At 44.3% G+C, this 19,457-nt stretch overlaps 1 protein-coding gene across 2 annotated transcripts in view; it reads left to right on the top strand.

Annotated features, from left to right (window-relative positions):
- LOC137424446 (methylcytosine dioxygenase TET3) overlaps nt 1-19,457 on the top strand; it is a 308,223-nt gene that overhangs the window by 184,611 nt on the left and 104,155 nt on the right. The gene's annotated exons all lie outside the window — the stretch shown is intronic.

Genomic DNA, 19,457 nt, shown 5'->3' on the forward strand with positions numbered 1-19,457 from the left:
GAGTGATCCATGCGGGTGGTTGGTCGCCTGTATGGAGTGTCCGTCTGGCATTTTCGATCCAAGGGAGGTTGGTAAGGATGGGCCGAGGTGCCGGGCTCCATCCCTGCGCCGGGCCTCTCGGTCCCACGCACGGTGACCCAACCGGCCACGGTCGGAGCACCGCACCCGATAGGGTGCGCCACTCCGAAAACTCCGACCTCCCCTTGAACCTCGCTGATCGCCTTTGCCGCCATGGCACGGCACCAACCATACAGTGCGGGGGCCGGCACGAATCGTGCACGCCAGTCCTTGTGAGACCGACGCGGCACCGATCCCCGCCGGTCCCTGCAGCACACCCCTCACCGGGGGCTCGCGTCTGCTACCCGTCACGCTAGGCGCTACCCTCTCGGTCGGTGTCGATGCTTGAGCCGCGTCCTCACACCTCGCGACCCACTCCGCAATCGCACACCCAGGCACCCCCGTGCCTTCCACACACTCCGTTACACACTCTTTCCGCACACAGTCCGGTGTGCATTCTCCGTCACACTCTGTACTCGTACCTGCACACCTAGGCGCACTCACGCCTTTCACACACTTCAGTACACACTTTTCTTCTACGCACTCGGCCCTCACACACTCTTTTTCCACACCCCAGATGCGCACTATCCCGTTACACACTCCGTAACACACCCTTTTCCTGCACACTCCGGCGCACACTTTTCTCTCACACACTCTTCTCGTACACATTCCGTAACACACTCGTGCTCCACGCACTCGGGTACGGACTCTCTCTCACACTCCGTATCAGTCGCCCTCGTACACCGCACAATGGGCCCTTCGCAATTTGTGCCACCCTCACTCGTACACCGCACAATGGGCCCATCGCGAACGCCCGGGTCTCGCCTTTGTCCCAAGCGCGCCGAAAACCCGTTCGCGCCAAATACATTCGCGCCATTTTCGCAACTCACCTCGGGGACCTCCTTCCCCGGCAGAACCTGCAAACTTTTTATTGAATTAGCAAGCCCGGCATCATGGTGCAAATACAGACTTTGCGCGGATTCCATTTCTTTCTCCCGCGATTTGCTCCCTTTCTCTCCCGTCTCTTCAGCCCCAATTGTTTCTTTTTCCTCGACGATCGCCGGCGCCCATGAAATTTCTTTTTCCAACTCAGCCTTCGCCGGCGCCTCCGAAATTTTATTTCCCAATTCGACGATCGTCGGCTCCTCTACACCTCGTGTCGCGACTCCCATAGCCCCGGTCAACTTGGCTGTGCTTCGCTCTACCTCACCTCCCACGCGTTCCTCACACCGTGTCACCTCGTCGCATACCACCGCGACCTTCCCGCTCAACCTGCGCCCAATGTCCTCCCCTGCCTTTTTCATGTCCCTCTTTGACTCGACCATCATCTTTTCCCTGTCACACCTGGATTTGTATATCATCTTTTTCATGTCATTATTCATTCCCCGAATTTCGTCTGTTTGGGCATCCATTTTTGCATTCATTTCCCTTCTTGATTTGTCCCCCTCTTCTTTCAGGCATGCTTGTATTTGAGCCAAAAGTAGTTCGAGGCTAAGGCCAAGAAAAATATATTTCCGGTCTCTGGTCAGCGCGCGCATCGATTTTGACCCTGCGCGTCAACAATTTATTTTTTTTCAAATTTCAACGGTACCTACAACAGTGCGTGCCTCGTTGCCGGACCGGCGCGCTATCTCGGGAAATACGGGTCTGTGAGGGTCGCCATTGGTATCGACGTTCGCGCACGGTTCGCCCCTACAAAACTACGTTTAGTTTGTTCCAAAGATATGAGTAGTTTTGTGTGCCGTGCCGTCATGAATCCAATCGGCTGGATATTGCAATTGTCATTTATTGAAACGAAGACGTTCGTTGTCGGGTTCGTGTGAAGCAACCAGAAGGCCTAGAGAGCTGCGGGTGGTCTCGTTAGTTAGGCCTGGATCCTACCACGTTTGTCATGAAGTTGTAAGTGTCTGTGATAATCTGGTGGACTAGGAGAAGAGATCGTGGGAGACCATCGGCATGGATTCAAGCGCTTCCACGTTCGCCGTTTAGCCCAGCTGCGCATGCGCCGATTTGAATAACACCATCCAGCCCATCTGCGCATGCACGGCTTTGATACACATGCAGCGTGTCATCCTGTACACGGAGATTGGTCCAGGGGTGTCGTCATTTGCGCATGCGCGGTTTTTTTCAGCATTCAAATGCTTCAGCAATCGCATGTTAGACCACTTGCGCATGCGCAGTGTTGACGCTATAGACGCATTGGAATGTTTGACAGAACGGCGAGGTGATCTCGAGAACGAATTGGCAGTCTATAATATGCTTGAAGAACTTAATGATTTTCAGAATAAATACATTTTAAAATAACTTAAGCTTGTGGTCATTATTTACAAAAAGGCCTACCAGTCCCATTGGCTGTCCTTAATTTATCTCTGGATGGCGCCATGGCAAATGAGGAGGACTGCAAGGCAAGGGGACACAAAAACAACACCTCTCTATGTGCAATCCATGCTTTTCAAAAAAAAAAAACCGAAAAAAAAAACCGCATCGCCGCATCAATTCTGGATGTTTGGTCTGACCAGAGACCAGCAATATATTTTTTTCGGCCTAATCCTGGCTTGCACAGCGGGCCCGGCCGCCACCGCCACGTGCGAGGTGCCGCCATTTTCTTCGCCAGCTGCCGCATCCTCATCAATTTTCCCTTCGTCTAACAACTGTCCCTGTTGGTCCTGAGTCATCAATTCTACCTCTACTACCCCCACTGGCATTTGACCGTCTTGGCCAGCCATGGTACGAATATAAATTTGGTTTTAATACTAAATTTCGTACGCTCGTAATTTCGAGTGCATGAAGCGCACTCTAGGTCCAATTATCTCACACTCCCAGACACCAATTTGCTGTGGCCAATTTGTCCAAAAAAATTTAAGGGTTCAAATCCCACTCCTGACACCAAATTGTTGCGGATCTCCCGAAGCCCGTTCCCGTTACAAAGGGGGGATTAAACCTCTTTTTTCCCCCTGGGTCTTCGGGTCCGCGAGGCCGAATCACCACTTCCGGGCAAACGTGAAAAAGGGTATCGGGACAACTTCGCACGTACCTTTAACCCACGCTGCCACGAAAGCGGGGACCGAACCTCGCACAAGCCACGTTTAATCGAGTACGCCCGAGCGGTATGCGTATCACGTGACTCGTGCTGTTACTTTTATTGGAACCCGATTCAAGCGGTTCTATTCGTACCATGCGAAGCCAATTGATGAAAGGGACAGGAACGGTCAAATCAGAGGAAGAACACAATTTATTATTATTTACAATGATCCAGGATGAAGGAAAGGGGACACAGAGCAGAAGCTTAACAATATTAGAGTGAAGTCACGAAAAATGGAACACTTGTGTAAAAATCAGCAGTGGAAAATTTTCTACCTTGAAACAGTTTGTCTGTTGCTTTATTATAGAGTATGAGGGTCCATGTGGTCAAAAATAATGATGAGAAGATAACGGCTTGCCTTGCTTTTAAAATGGAGGCTTGTGAATTAGACAATTCAATATCTTATGTCACGTCCGTCACACTGATAAGATCATGTGCCTAGCAATGTTTACCTCTAATTAATATTATTTTCTTGGCATTTGAAGATGCAGAGGGGTGAAAACTATCAGAAAAAAATACTAAGTGTAAGTCTGTGATGGAAAAATGTAACATTGGTTTGCTGGTGTTGCCATATTGTGTCCCTCCACCACAATCTACCATGAAAAGTTTTCCTCTGGCAAATTTTAGGGGTTATGAGTACAAAATACTCTCAAAATCTATTGTATGCCTCATGTCTTTATACGATATACCCCTCTTAGTTCACCAAGTACAGTGTTTTAACATTAAAGGCAATATCACCTCAGTGTGACGGACGTGACATAAGCGACAATGTATGGAAATCATAAGATACTTGTTACTTTTCCATAATAAATGATAGTTTGCATGACAGAAATTCTTTACATGATACCAGTCTTTCTAAAATCTATGAAAGCTGAGAACAAATAACAGAAACACATCAAACATGTCAGTTGTAAACTGTGACAACATGAAATTACATCAAGGTAAGGGAAAATCTAATTTTGACACTCAGCAAGGATAGTGTATCAACAATAAATGGCTATTTTCCACATTACTTGCATTATGCACCACCATGTCAAGCCAATGACAAGCCAATGACATGGCAACGCGCCATCTCATAACGCGCCATTGACCGAGTGGTTCACACCAACTTGAGCTGTTTTCGGATGACGTGCTGATGTCCTTGGACTTCGCGCCAGGCTCCGGGCCGATGTGGTGTGGTGCTGACCGGGCCGATGTGGTGTGGTGCTGACCGAGCTGCCGTGGTATGGTGCTGACCGGGCCGCCGTTGTGTGGTGCTGACCGGGCCGACGTGGTGTGGTGCTGACCAGGCTGATGTGGTGTGGTGCTGACCGGGCCGACGTTGTGTGGTGCTGACCGGGCCGCCGTGGTATAGTGCTGACCGGGCCGACGTGGTGTGGTGCTGACCGGGCCGACGTGGTGTGGTGCTGACCAGGCTGATGTGGTGTGGTGCTGACCGGGCCGACATTGTGTGGTGCTGACCGGGCCGCCATGGTATAGTGCTGACCGGGCCGCCATTGTGTGGTGCTGACCGGGCCGACGTGGTGTGGTGCTGACCGGGCCGATGTGGTGTGGTGCTGACAGGGCCGACGTGGTGTGGTGCTGACCGGGCCGACGTGGTGTGGTGCTGACCGGGCCGATGTGGTGTGGTGCTGACCGGGCTGCCGTGGTATGGTGCTGACCGGGCCGCCGTTGTGTGGTACTGACCGGGCCGCCGTTGTGTGGTGCTGACCGGGCCGGAATAAGGGGATGGAATTTTTTAAATGATTTTCTCATACAAAATTTTTTATGATGTGATATGTTTATTGAATTTTACTTATAGACTTCAACAGAGAATAGTATCTACAACAGAAAAATGCAAAAGATATAGTTATTCTGTTACTTACCATTTGTAAAGGAGTAGAGTGATAATTAGTACCACTCAAATTGAGCTCACTTTGAAAATAGCGCCATCTTCCCATCTCAATTACTCCGCAATGAAGAGGGGGTAGAACGATAATTTTTTCACTGAAATAAACCTTCGCATTTAAATTTTACATCAAAAAATAAGGAGACACCTCAAAACCTTCCTGCTAATAATAGTTGATCAAAGAAATGTCATAGTCTAACTACTTTACATTTTAATGCCAAAAATACCCCCTTTTTTGGCCTTTAACCTGTCAGGCAAGAACCAAAAATTGTTATATTGCACTGAAGTTGTCTCTGCAGGTAGGGGAGACCCCATTACACATCATACAAGTGTAAAATAGTGGATATTTTATTTGTAATAAGAAAATATCAAGCCCTGTATTGAGAAAAATGAATGTGTTCCATTTTTCGTGACTTCACTTGGTAACTTATTTCCCCAGACAAAGGGCCCACTCACTCACACGGGGAAAAGAAGAGAAGAAGTTCGCGCGCTTTGCCGTCGGTCGCTTCGGGGCAGCTCGCCCGGCGTGGCTCTCCGATGTTCACGGCACGTATGCAGGCGAAGGCAGGCAGGAGGAAGTCGCGCGTCTGTGGCCGGCACGGGTCGTCCTCTCGAGCCCGCGATTAATACAGCGCAGAGTGCAGGACACGGGGCTCGGGGAAAGTTTGTGTACAATTTCGATCACCGCAATTCAATGCCCTCGTTCGGCGGTGCGTTCTCGTGCGTGCTCAAGCTCAACCCAACTCCAATCACTCTCACAGGGACTTGAACTCGTCTCACAGGGAACTGTAACTCAGCACTTGAACTCACGATACTCTCCAGCTCTGACTCATGTGCACACGACTCTGACGGAGAACTCTTCTCCTCTCTTCTCAACTGCTCAACTGAGGTGGGGGGACACGGAGCAGGGTTATATGGCTCCGCCCCGACCTTACCCGAATGTTCCAGGCTCCGCCTCCCGTTGCCGTGGTTAGCCACTCCCCTCGAGCCCTGATTGACGGCTCGTGCTTACCGGCCACTCCTCCTGCAGCGCCTCCCTTCGGCCTCGGTAGACTTGTTCAGGCCTGCCACGTGGCATGCTATCGCCAAAAGAACACCGAAGCTCACTGGTCTACTCAACGCAAAACTAAACACAGGAAAGGACTACGCTTACATTTACGAAGAAATAACTGAACTATCGCGAGGCTTCATGTTGTGGTGCGTCTACCTACGAGGGGGAATTAACCTTTAATCCAAAACCACACCAATATATATATATATATATATATATATATATACATATATATATATATCTGTGAAGTATCTGTGTTGTGTTGTGTTGTCTTGTCACTGAACTACTCCCTTAAACTTTTGTTTCTGTGGTTGTGAAGTGTTTTTAAAAACGTTGTTGGTGAGGTGTTTTCAATCACGTGGTGGTGAGGTGTTTTGAATTATGTGGTGGTGAGGTGTTTTGAATCATGTGGTGGTGAGGTGTTTTGAATTACATGGTGGTGAGGTGTTTTGAATTATTTGGTGGTGAGGTATTTTAAATTACTTGGTGGTGAATGAATGAATGAATGAATGATCGTTTTAAGGCCATTTTCCCCGCTAGAGCGGGGGTTAGCCTTGCGGGCCCCATGACAATCATGGTTCCCTGTTTGAGGCAATGATAGGGTGTACACACCGTGATCATTCATCCCAGCAAGCTGGTACTCAATTTGCCAACCTCGGAAGGATGACAGGCTGAGTCAACCCCCCTGGCGTTAATTCAGCGATCGACCAGGATTCGAACCCAGGATCCTAGGATCCCAAGCCGGCACCCTAACCACTAAGCCAACACCAGCCTGTTTTATGGTGGTGATGTGTTTTGAATTACTTGGTGGTGAAGTGTTTTGAATTACGTGGTGGTGTGAGGTGTTTTGAATTACGTGGTGGTGAGGTGTAATCATCCCAAACTTTCAGCCCGCACCTACCCCTCCCGTATGTATGTGGTGAGGGCTTTTTGAAAGAAAAAAAATTTCAACATAAATTTTCAAACTAAATTGCTTATAAAATTGTAATCTCACAAGCATGACAAATATATTTGTGCATAATAATTGTCTGTATTATGATTGGTATAAATCATGACAACACAGCAGCCCAAGTACAGTCATTATCCTCAGCTAAGACAAGCCGGTTCCTCAGTAACGACGCGTGGTGAGGCGAACGCAGCGAGCCGAGCCAAGCTAGTATATATATATATATATGTATGTATGTATGTATGTATGTATGTATGTGTGTATATATATATATATATATATATATATATATATATATATGTATGTATGTATGTACATATATATATATAATAATAATAATAATGCATTTATTTTATATAGCGCTTTTCAGGAAGCCCAAAGACGCTTTGACAGAGTGCAAAACATAACGCATAGCAAAACATAAAGACAATTGCAAAAAAAGAAGAATCAATAGGGAAATATTCAAAGCACAAAGGAGGGAGAAGGAGAGGAGATAGTCAGGGGTTAGATGCTGTGGGTTAAATGTTGAATGCAGTGTTGAACAGGTGGGTCTTGAGTGATGTTTTGAATGTGGTGAGTGAGGAGGAGTCTCTGATGGTGTGAGGTAGCGAGTTCCAGAGGGTGGGAGCAGCGATGGAGAAGGCCCTGTCCCCCCAGGATCTAAATTTGGTCCGGATGGGGGGGGTCAGGAGGTTGGTACCAGCAGAGCGGAGGTTGCGGGTGGGAGTGTGTCTGGAGAGGAGGTCAGCCAGGTAGGATGGGGCCAGGTTATGGAGGGCTTTGTAGGTATATATATATATACCTACAAATATATATATATATATATATATATACCTATATATATATATATATATATATATATATATATGTATGTATGTATGTATGTGTATATATATATATATATATCTATGTATATATGTATGTATGTATGTATGTGTATATATATATATATATATGTATATATGTATGTATGTATGTATGTATGTGTATATATATATATATATATATATGTATGTATGTATGTATGTGTATATATATATATATATATATATATATATATATATATATATATATATATATATATATACACATACATACATACATATATATATATATATATATATATATATATCTATATATATATATATATATATATATATATATATATATATATATATATATATATATATACTAGCTTGGCTCGGCTCACTGCGTATATGCTCGGCTCGCTGCGTATATGCTCGGCTCGCTGCATATATGTATGTATGTGTGTATATATATATATATATATATATATATATATATATATATATATATTTATATATACGGGGTTAGCCGTGCGGTCCCCATGACAATCTTCTCCATTTTGCCCTATTTTCTGCATCTCCCCTTGTTAACCCCCTTGTCCGCATTTCTTCTTCGACCATCTTTAGCCAAGTCTTTCTCGGTCTTCCCCGTCCTCTACTTCCTTCCACATTCATTCATTCATATTTCTTTTCTCAACCAGTCACTTTCATCCTTCCTCAACACATGACCAAACCAACTCAAAGTGTTTCTCTTCACAGCATCCATCACAGGCTCTATTCCCATCATCTTTCGCAATTCATCATTTGTCTTCCCCTCTCTCTCAACGATACTCCACACATCCACCGAACCATTCGCATTTCCACCCTTTCCAGCCTTTGTTGCTGCTCTATGTTCATCACCCATGTCTCGCTCCCATAAATCATAACATTTCTCACACATGCAGCATACACCTTTCCCTTCAGCTTCAACGACACTCCCCTCCTCGTCAGCACGCCACTCAGTTCCCGATACTTCTTCCATGCACATCTCACTCTTGCAACCATTGCCGAGTCTGATCCACCTTCTCCATTCAGCATGTCTCCTAGGTAACAAAATGTTTTCACACCTTCCAGCTTCATGCCATCTCCAAGATCAAACTCAACATTTCCTCCATCTGCAGCTCCCTCTGTGTACACCTTACACTTGAATGTAGCTGCCACACTGGTTAATGACCCTCTCAAACCACTACATTTTTTATGAACCCACTCAGCGCACATTGTACATTGAATGGAATTCACTCTGACACCCTTCCTGCACACAGCACACGGCCACTTCCCAGTTCTTTCCACCTCACCACGACACCACATGCTATACCACTTGCCATCACCTTCGTTTTTCCGATATTCACCTTCACACCTTTTGTCTCCATACATTCCTTGCACTTGTTCATCTTCTCCTTCAGTCCATCCATACTTTCTGCAATCAACACCAGATCATCTGCATACAACAACTCCCATGGTAAACCCTCCTTTACGTTCTGAGCCAGCACCTCCATCACAGCTACAAATAGTAGTGGACTTAGTACCGACCGCTGATGCACTCCCACCTTCACCTCAAACTCACCACTGTTCCCGTCCTTCGTCCTTACAGCTGTGCGTGCTCTTTTGTACATTACCATCACTACTCTGATCAACCATTCCTCCACTCCTAACTTCCTCAATGCCCATGTCACTACTTCACGTGGAACTCTATCTAATGCTTTCTCCAGATCAACAAACCCAAGAAACAACTTCTTCCTCTTCTCCATGTACTTCTCCTACAACTGAATGAATGAATGAATGAAAATGAATGATCGTTTTAAGGCCATTTTCCCTGCTAGAGCAGGGGTTAGCCTTGCGGGCCCCATGACAATCATGGTTCCCTGTTTGACGCAATGTTTTTATGGCCGGATGCCCTTCCTGACGCCAACCCTTAGTCGCCTCTTACGATGCGCAGGGATTCGGTGTACCTATTCTAAATCGGGGTACACACCGTGATCATTCATCCCAGCAAGCTGGGACTCAATTTGCCGACCTCGGAAGGATGACAGGCTGAGTCAACCCCCCTGGTGTTAATTCAATGGATTGACTGGGATTCGAACCCAGGATCCACCTCACAATAAAAAGCGCGTCTGTCGTTTCTCTTCCTGGCATAAATCCAAACTGCATTTCATCAATCTTCACTTTCTTCCTTATCCTCCTCTCCAACACCCTTTCCAATACCTTCATTCCATGCTCCAATAACTTTATCGTTCGATACGAGCCACAGTCCAGAGGGTCACCTTTCCCCTTGTATCGAGGGACGAGGGTACTCAGTTCCCAATCCACTGGAATGTGGCCTTCTTTCACCGCCAGATTACAGATCTCTGTCATTCTCTTCACACCCCAACTTCCTGCTGCCTTCAACATATCTCCCACAACTCCCGTCGGCCCTCCCGCTTTTCTACTCTTCATTGCTTTTATCGCTTCCTCCACTTCCTTCTCGGTTATCTTCTCTGCCGGTCCTAAAACTGGGTTGCTCTCTATGTTGTCATCCCATTCATTCTCTGCATTCAACAGTATTTCCATATATCTCTTCCATCTTCCTTTAATTCCATCTGGGTCCGATTTGTCCCACTTCATCCTTCAAGCAACTCACCCCCATCACATCACACCTCTCTTTCGCTATCTGCTTTGCAATCCTGAATACTGCTCTCTGACCCTCTTCCAAATCCAAGCGTAATCCGAACATTTTCCTACATGCCTCTTGCGCCTTTGCTACCTCTTTCTTTGCAGCCTTCTTGGCTGCCTTATAACTTTCATGCTCTGCCTTTTCTGCCCCCATACCCTTCGCCTTCTGCCACTCCTTGAACTTCTTCCTCTTCTCGTCAATCTTCTTTCCAACTTCATCATCCCACCACCATGTTTCCGAGTGCCTCGGTGGTCCTTTTGTCCATCCACATACCTCACCAACGGCTCCCAACAGACTATCTTTCATTGACATCCAACCACTTTCAAGCTCAACCACAACATCCTCTACGATACTCAGCCTCTCTTTAATGCCTCCTTCGCTGTCACCTCTTTCAACCTCCACACCTTCATTCTCGGTTGGTACCTCACCCGCCGGGCTCTCCTCGCACCTTTCACCCTTATGTCGCAGACAACCAAGTGGCGCTGTGAAACAGCCTCCTCCCCCGGGATCACCTTTGTGTCCCGGAGGTGCCCCCTATCTCGCCTACGCACCAGCAGGTAGTCATCGGTTGTCGTCGATCCACCTGACGTGTATGTAACAAGCTTATTATCCTCTTTCTGGAACTGAGTATGACAAATCAACAAATCAGCTCCATCAGCAAACTCCAAAATCCTTTCACCTTCTCCATTTCTCACACCATATCCGTAACCCCCATGAACTCCCTCAAAACCGTCCATACTCCTTCCCACATGTCCATTTAGGTCTCCTCCTACCACAACAACTTCCTCATCTTTCACGTTTTCCATCAGCTTCTCTATCACACACCAGAACTTGTACAATTATATTTATTAAGATTATATATAATTATACATATATCAATTAAATATATATTATATGTATGTATATATATATATATATATATAAAAATACATGCATACATACACATACATACAGTCATGGCCTAAAATGTTGGCACCCTTGCACATTTTTCAAATAATGCACCATTTCTTCCATAAAATTGTTGAAATAAAAAAATATTTTGGTATCCACATACAGTCATGTGAAAAAGTAAGTACACCACATGTAAAGTTTTGACTTTTTCAACATATTTCAACATGCAGCTATTTGATCTTCATTTCAACAATATTGATAGATAAAGGTGATATAAAATAACAAATATCATGAAACATTTACATTTTGTAGTCCGTTGTATAATTTAAATAAACATAAATGCAAATTTCGTATGTGGAAAAAGTAAGTACACCCCTACATTTATCACTACTTCAAATACCTAAAATTAGAATCAGGTGCACCAGCTCAGGTGCAAATGATTAGAACATCATTGGAGAGGATCTTGGAGGAACCTGTCTTCTTTAAACCTCAGACATTTAGTTTGGTTTGCTCTTTGTTGTTGAAGTGTGTGGCGTCACCATGCCTAGATCAAAAGAGCTCTCTGTGGCCTTCAGAAAGAAGGCTATAGATGCCTATGAGTCTGGGAAGGGATTTAAAAAGATCTCCAAACAATTTGAAATCAATGATTCGACTGTCCGGAAGATCATCTACAAGTGGAGAAGATTCCAAACAACTGCCAACTTGTTCAGGCCAGGCCACCCCAGCAAGTTCAGCCCGAGAGCAGACCGCAAGATGCTGAAAGAAGTCTCTAAGAACCCCAGAATGTCATCACGGGACCTACAGGTAGCTCTTGCCACTGTTGATGTCAAAGTGCACGAGTCTACCATTAGAAAGAGGCTGCACAAATTGTATCTGCATGGGAGGTGTGCCAGGAGGAAACCTTTGCTCTCCAGAAAGAACATCATGGCAAGACTAAAGTTTGCCAATGAACACCAAGGCAAAGACCAGCACTTCTGGAACAATGTGCTCTGGACAGATGAGTCAAAGGTAGAGCTATTTGGCCACAGTACCAGAAGGCATGTTTGGCGAAAACCAAAGACAGCATTTGACCACAAGAACCTGATACCAACTGTAAAGCATGGTGGTGGAAATATTATGGTTTGGGGCAGCTTTGCTGCATCAGGGCCTGGGCAGCTCACCATCATAGAATCCACGATGAATTCTTCATTGTACCAGAGGAAATGTGAGGATAATGTGAGGCCATCTGTCAGAAAGTTGAAGCTCAACCGAAGGTGGACCTTGCAACATGACAATGACCCTAAACATACCAGTAAATCCACCAAGGAATGGCTGAAAAGAAAGAAATGGCGGGTTTTGGAATGGCCAAGTCAAAGCCCGGATCTAAATCCCATCGAGATGTTGTGGGGGGATTTGAAACGAGCTGTGCAGGCAATTGTGCATGCTGTGCAACAATTTTTTGTTGAATAAATTAATTGCAAAGTCAATTTGTCATTGCTTTTTGTTCAATTAGATCACCTTTATCTATAGATACTGTTTAAATGAAGATCAAATATTGATATGTCCACATATGTTAAAAAGAATTTTTAAAATTTCATGGGGTGTATTTACTTTTTCCACATGCGAAATTTGCACTTATGTTTATTTAAATTATACAATGGACTACAAAATGTAAATGTTTCATGATATTTGTGATATTATATCACCTTTATCTATATCATTAAAACGCTTATTTCTGAAGTTTGTAATCGGAACTTCTCTCCAGCTATTGCTCCTGTCGCCCTAAGGTATGTGTGATACTATGTAGTTGTGACTAACCCTTTCATATAAGCATACCTATGTCTCCAAATGTCTATAAGTGTGGAATAAAAGCTGAAAATCAGTGAAAAGGTTTGAATAACTCACGCCATTTTGTTTTACGCACAGTGAGATGCTGCACTTGATACCGAGGAGAAGAAGAAGACGTCCCGATGTGTGCCGGACGCGCAGCGACTCGAGAGGCATGCTACGCCTTTTAATACAAATATAAATGTGATCAGAAATGTAAAGGGGATACTTACCAGTAACCACACTATAAGAGACAATACTGCAGTTGAATACTAAGCGATATTCAGGAGATCTGCCAGAATGAATGTTGGTGCCAACTGACACAATTATTTTGAAAGGAAGCAGGAAGGCGGCAGGCAATGCGCACGCGTGGCCGCCAATGTGACATCAGCCTGGATATTTATCAATACCGCAAGGTGGAAGTACGCCTAGCCAGCGAGCTGCGGCTTTTGTCCAGCCAGTTATCACTGGTTATGTTATCAGTACCGCAAGCGGACATGCAGTCTATGCAACAACAACAACAACCGCAAGGTGGAAGCATGCCTGTGTGCTGATGCCAGCGAGCTGCGGCTTTTGGCCAGCCAGTTATCGATCGTTATCTAAAATGCTGCACCAAGTTAAATATGTGGATTTATGGTAATAATCACTTCTTAACAAGTTAGTTTGCATGAACATAAACACTATTTATGCCCGTGATTTTCACGGGTTACCGCTAGTCTATCAATATTGTTGAAATGAAGATGAAATAGCTGTATGTTGAAATATGTTGAAAAAGTCAAAACTCTACATGGGGTGTACTTACTTTTTCACGTGACTGTATGTATTTTTTCGGTTTGCAGTGGAACAAAAAAAAAAACAGCTGAAAAATTACTAAATCTTAACTTATGCCACACAGAAATCCTAAAACGGCCCGGACAATATTATTGGCACCTTTTAGAAGTTAGAAATAATTAGATTTCAAGCAGGTGATTCTCCTTTACTTTGGCATTGGACTCACCTGTGGTGAGTTACAGGTGCCTGCAATATAAAAATCACTCATTCAACCAGTTTGAACAGAGAAAAGGAGTCATTCTTCTGTTTTGTGTCCCTGTGTGCACCATAATGAGTATGGAGAAAAGAAAGAAAACCAGAGAACCAGAGAATATTATCAGGAAGTTTAAGGTCCATGGCACTGTAGCCAACCTCCCTGGATGTGGCCACAAGTGAAAACTTGATTGAAGATTGCAGCGAAGGATTGTTTGAATGGTGGAGAAAGCACCTCGATCAACTGCCAAACAGATTCAAGCTGACCTTCAGACATAAGGTACGGCAGTTTCAACTCGCACCATCCGTCGCCAACTCAATGAAAGGGGGTTCTATGGTAGTTGACCCAGGAGGCCCCACTGCTGAGAAAGCTCAACTGGAGTTTGCCAAAACACACCTGAAGAAGCCAAAATCCTTCTGGGAGAATGTCCTGTGGACAGATGAGACCAAATTAGAGCTTTGTGGTAAAGCACATCATCTCTATGTTTATAGAAAACAAAATGGAGCCTTCAAGGAAAAGAACACCTTCCCTACAGTCAAACATGGAGGAGGTTCAGTGATGTTTTGGGGTTGCTGTGCTGCCTCTGGCACTGGGTGCCTTGAATGTGTGCATGACATCATGAAATCAGGAGATTACCAAGACATTTTGGAGCGCAATGTTCAACCTAGTTTCAGAAAGCTGGATCTCTGTCGAAGGTTATGGGTCTTGCAGCAGGACAATGACCCCAAACACACTTCAAAAAGCATTCAGGAATGTTTCACGATAAAACGCTGGACTGTTCTGAAGTGGCCAGCAATGAGTCCAGATCTAAATCCCATTGAACACCTGTGGGGAGATCTGAAAACAGCAGTTGCGAGAAGGCACCCTTCAAATCTTGGAGAACTGGAGCAGTTTGCACAAGAAGAGTGGGACAAACTACCAGTAGAGAGGTGGAGGAAGCTCATTCACGGCTATAGGAAGTGTTTGACTGCAGTTATTTTGTCGAAAGGCCATGCTACCAAATATGAAGTCTGGGGTGTCAATAATTTTGTCAATATCATTTCCTTATATTTTCTGATTTAAAAGGATATATTAAGTTCTGAATGAAAAACAGAGGTTCTGTAATATTAACAGTGAAATAAAGAATTGTGGAGACCAAATACTTTTGTCAATTTCAACTTACAGACTTGGCATTTAATATGGAATTTTTTTTTTTCTTGACCTGGGTTTACTTTCTTAACTCAGTATATCAATCTAGTGAGTTTCTTTTAAACTTTGGTGATTTATTTGTTAAAAGAACCATGTCACTGATTGTCTGTCGCAGCAAGAAGTCAACAACAGGATTATATCACAGGTGGCGTGGCAAAATGTACGGACAGGTGCATTTGATGATTGGCTTCACAGTCGGGTATACAAAGGTTGTTGCGTTCTGTATTAGTGGAAAACAACTGCTGCACGTCTCCAAAAGTTATTGCCGCGTCCTCTGGAGATGGTCCGTCAACTCGACAATGCTGTTTGTCATGGAGTGGTGGCTTTAAGAAATTACGGCATGAAACAGCGTGCTATTGCTCGGCAGTATGGCATCACTCAAGGTCAGGTGTCAAAGATCCTGAAATGAAATGCTCAGAGGAGTGTCCCTACTCCAATACCGAGGCCAGGACGTCCCCGCAGAACCACAAGGAGGGATGATCGCCAGCTGCACCGGTTAGTCCTCAATGGCCGTACCAAGTCAGCTAATCAGCTTCGGGCTGAGTGGCAGCAACTGACAAATGTGCCTGTATCCAGAAGGCTAGTCAACCAATGACTGGTTCAAGCAGGCTATCGTGCCAGGCGTCCCCTGAGAAAGCCACGCCTGACCAGACAACACCGCCAGCGCCGATTGCAGTGGGCCAGAGAGCACCGTCAATGGCAGCCAGGACACTGGAATCACGTGATCTTCAGTGACGAGTCTAGATTTCTGGTCTATCGTCAAGATGGTCGCGTCCGAGTGTGCAGACAAGTGCATGAAGCCTACAACAAAGATTGTATAGTGCCAAGAGTCCAAGCTGGAGGTGGTCGGGTGACCGTTTGGGCTGCTTTTCATGCAGGGGGCAAAACTGACCTGGTTGTTCTGAATGGAAACCTGAACCAGTTCAAGCACAGGGCCATTCTGGAAGAAACATTGCTTCCATTTGCTCGTGCAGCCTTTCGAGGAAACTTTGTCTTCCAAGATGACAATGCACGGCCTCATCGTGCTCGCATGATCCAACACTTTCTTGCTGACCGTGGTGTCGAGCATATGGAGTGGCCTGCCATGTCCCCAGATATGAATCCGATAGAGAACTTGTGGGCAGAATTAACGCGTCAAATCGACCACTTGGACCAGCAGCCAACCTCTGTGTGTGAATTGCAGCAGGCTATTGTCACTGCATGGCAAGCGATTCCTGTCCAAACCTTGGCAAATCTCATGAACAGCATGCCTCAACGTGTACGTGCTCTCCTGAATGCTTGTGGGGGTTACACGAAGTACTGAACTGTAATTTTACTGTCCGTAATCCCAGTCGTAATTTAACTTTTGTTTTTGTTAAAAAAAATTTTGGCTAATGTGCAAAATAAAGAGATACTTCTGGAAAACGTACAGAAGTTTAACACAGTACTGTCCATGAATTGAGTTCGATATCAGTTTACATCACTTTCAAGGATCAATTTATTTGTTTCGAAATGTCAAAAGTGGTCTTTGTTTCTTTTAAAGGTCACATTAACAAAATCTAGAATAATTTCAACATAATTCCAATGAACTTTTGGTTCGAAGACATCTTGAAAAGTAAGTTCACCCCCACAAAAAAATATTCCATATTAAATGCCAAGTCTGTATTTTAGAGAAAATTGTGAGTTCTTTGAAAAAAGTGCAAGGGTGCCAATATTTTTGGCCACAACTGTATATATATACATACTCGTATTTATTTATATTCAATTGATTCATTCATTCATTCATATTTTGATATATGTGGGACTATTACACACCCAAACCAGGAAGCAAACCCAGGTCCTCTGGTGAACCATACTAAAGTTCTGCCGTCTGAGCTCTGGGTGACCCCCGACCAAGCACACAATTTCTCCACATATAGAATTGCTACTCTCTTTCCATCACTGATTCCGGGGCACACGCCGCCAACCATAGGAGTAGCAACTGCCTGTTCACAAGAGGAAAAATGCGTGCTGATCAGGGATCACCCAGATAGCTCAGATGGCAGAGCACTGGCACATTTCACCAGAGGAATTTGGTTTGATTCCCAGGTTGGACAATAATGTTCCCACATATATTGGTTGGTTATTTGCATTCCTGTTCATATATATATATATACCCTAACCGTTAGTATATATATATATATATATATATACCCTAACCGTTAGTATATATATATATATATATATATATATATATATATATATATATATATATATATATATATATATATATATATATTCTACACACATCACACATCTCACACACATATCACCATACATACTTGACTGATATACATGCCTGCTGTTTTTGTAGACTCAGAAGAAGACCTTTGTTGGTCGAAAGCTTGTCGACAATTAAAGATCGACGTCCTGAAGCTACGTCCGCGTCTTATTTAATCTAACGATTAATTATTTATTCAATACAAATGAGACGCCCTGCTCGTACTTTGGAGTTTCTACTATTTCTTACAGTTATATATATATATATATATATATATATATATATATATATATACACTAACCCTAACCCTAACCCTAACAACAACTCGGTTTCACTACTACAATTCTGGATCTCACACAATTCTGGATCCCCTCCGGCACTGAGTAGTGCTATATATATCTTCAACAAGACTCAATCATGTCCCCCACCCATAATCAGTGGGAAATCAGCCCTCGCCCAATCAATTGCCTCAGGTCGGGGTAATTATCAAATAAATGAACTCCCATGCTCTTGCTTTGGCTGGAAGAGCCTTGGAGTTGATCTGTTGAAATCCTAGCCACCTGGAGTAATTGATTTGGTGAGAGCTGATTGGTTATTCCCTCCAATTACGGGTGAGAGATGTGATTGGGTTTTGTTGTTTGTATGTTAACTGCTCTTGGCATTGCATGTGGTGCATGTTTGGGAGCCTCGGTGTTGGTTTTTCTGTTTATGCTGTCACTGATGACTCACCAATAAGTGATGAAACCGGTCCAGTGGCTGAGGTGGGTGTATAGCATTGAGATTCTCATGGACAGGGTGCCCACAATGTCTTGTCACCCTTGTAAAAATTGTGACATTGCCTTTGTGTGCAGAGTGTTAATTTGTTTCCTTTTTTCACTACTATTGCCTCATGTTCGTTTAAGAGTTTTCAGACAATGATACGAAACCACAGACGGACGATACATGTGCAAGGATGCTTCGGACATTTGACACAATCCAAAAATGTCGAAAGGTCATCTTCAGTGATGAATGCGCCATATACCGAAGCTCCCGAGTACGGAACGTTGTGCTCCAACCCACATTTCTATTTACACATTGTCCAAAGTGAACCCACAGCACACTTATCTGGATATGTTGCAAAACTGGTTTGTGCCACAACTGGAAAACCTTGGTATTAAGGACAATGTGTGGTTCTGGCAGTACAGGTTACTCAATCGCATTCATCACACTGCACATTACTCAATCGTTGTTAGGGAATACCTTAGTGAGGTTTTCGGGGAATGTCAGATTGGTTGTGGGTCACCGGTGCTGCCTGGTCCACTTGACTGGCCACCTTGAAGCCCAGACCTGTTGACGTGTGGCCACAAACGTGCTGGAAAATGTCCCACAGAACATGGTGCAAAATTATTCTCTGTAATGACAATGATGGAGCACAACCGGATCCACTGGACACTCGAGGCTTGTGTCATGTGATGTAAAATGTGTAATAAAGTAAAAGAGTACTGCAAATGTATGTCACATGGTATAACTTGTATAACCCTTCAGTGTTGTCAGCTAATATGATAAATGGCAATGTAAAGACTTTTACAAAGGGTAACATGACATTGTGGCCATGCTATATGTTGTACTTGTGAATGTTTGCAGCTGTGGAGGAACCCAGGTACAGTTTGAACCAACAAAGGACTAACTTGTGTAGCTTTTCTTGGTTGATTTATGCAGCTCTCTCCGGTTGGAAGAGCATTGGAGTGGATTTCTATATATGCATGTACACACACAAAAAGTCTTTCACTCTGACTCCTTCTGTATCCTTC

Source organism: Myxine glutinosa, chromosome 4 (genome assembly GCF_964187855.1).
Source record: "Myxine glutinosa chromosome 4, kmMyxGlut1.1, whole genome shotgun sequence".
NCBI lineage: Eukaryota > Metazoa > Chordata > Myxini > Myxiniformes > Myxinidae > Myxine > Myxine glutinosa.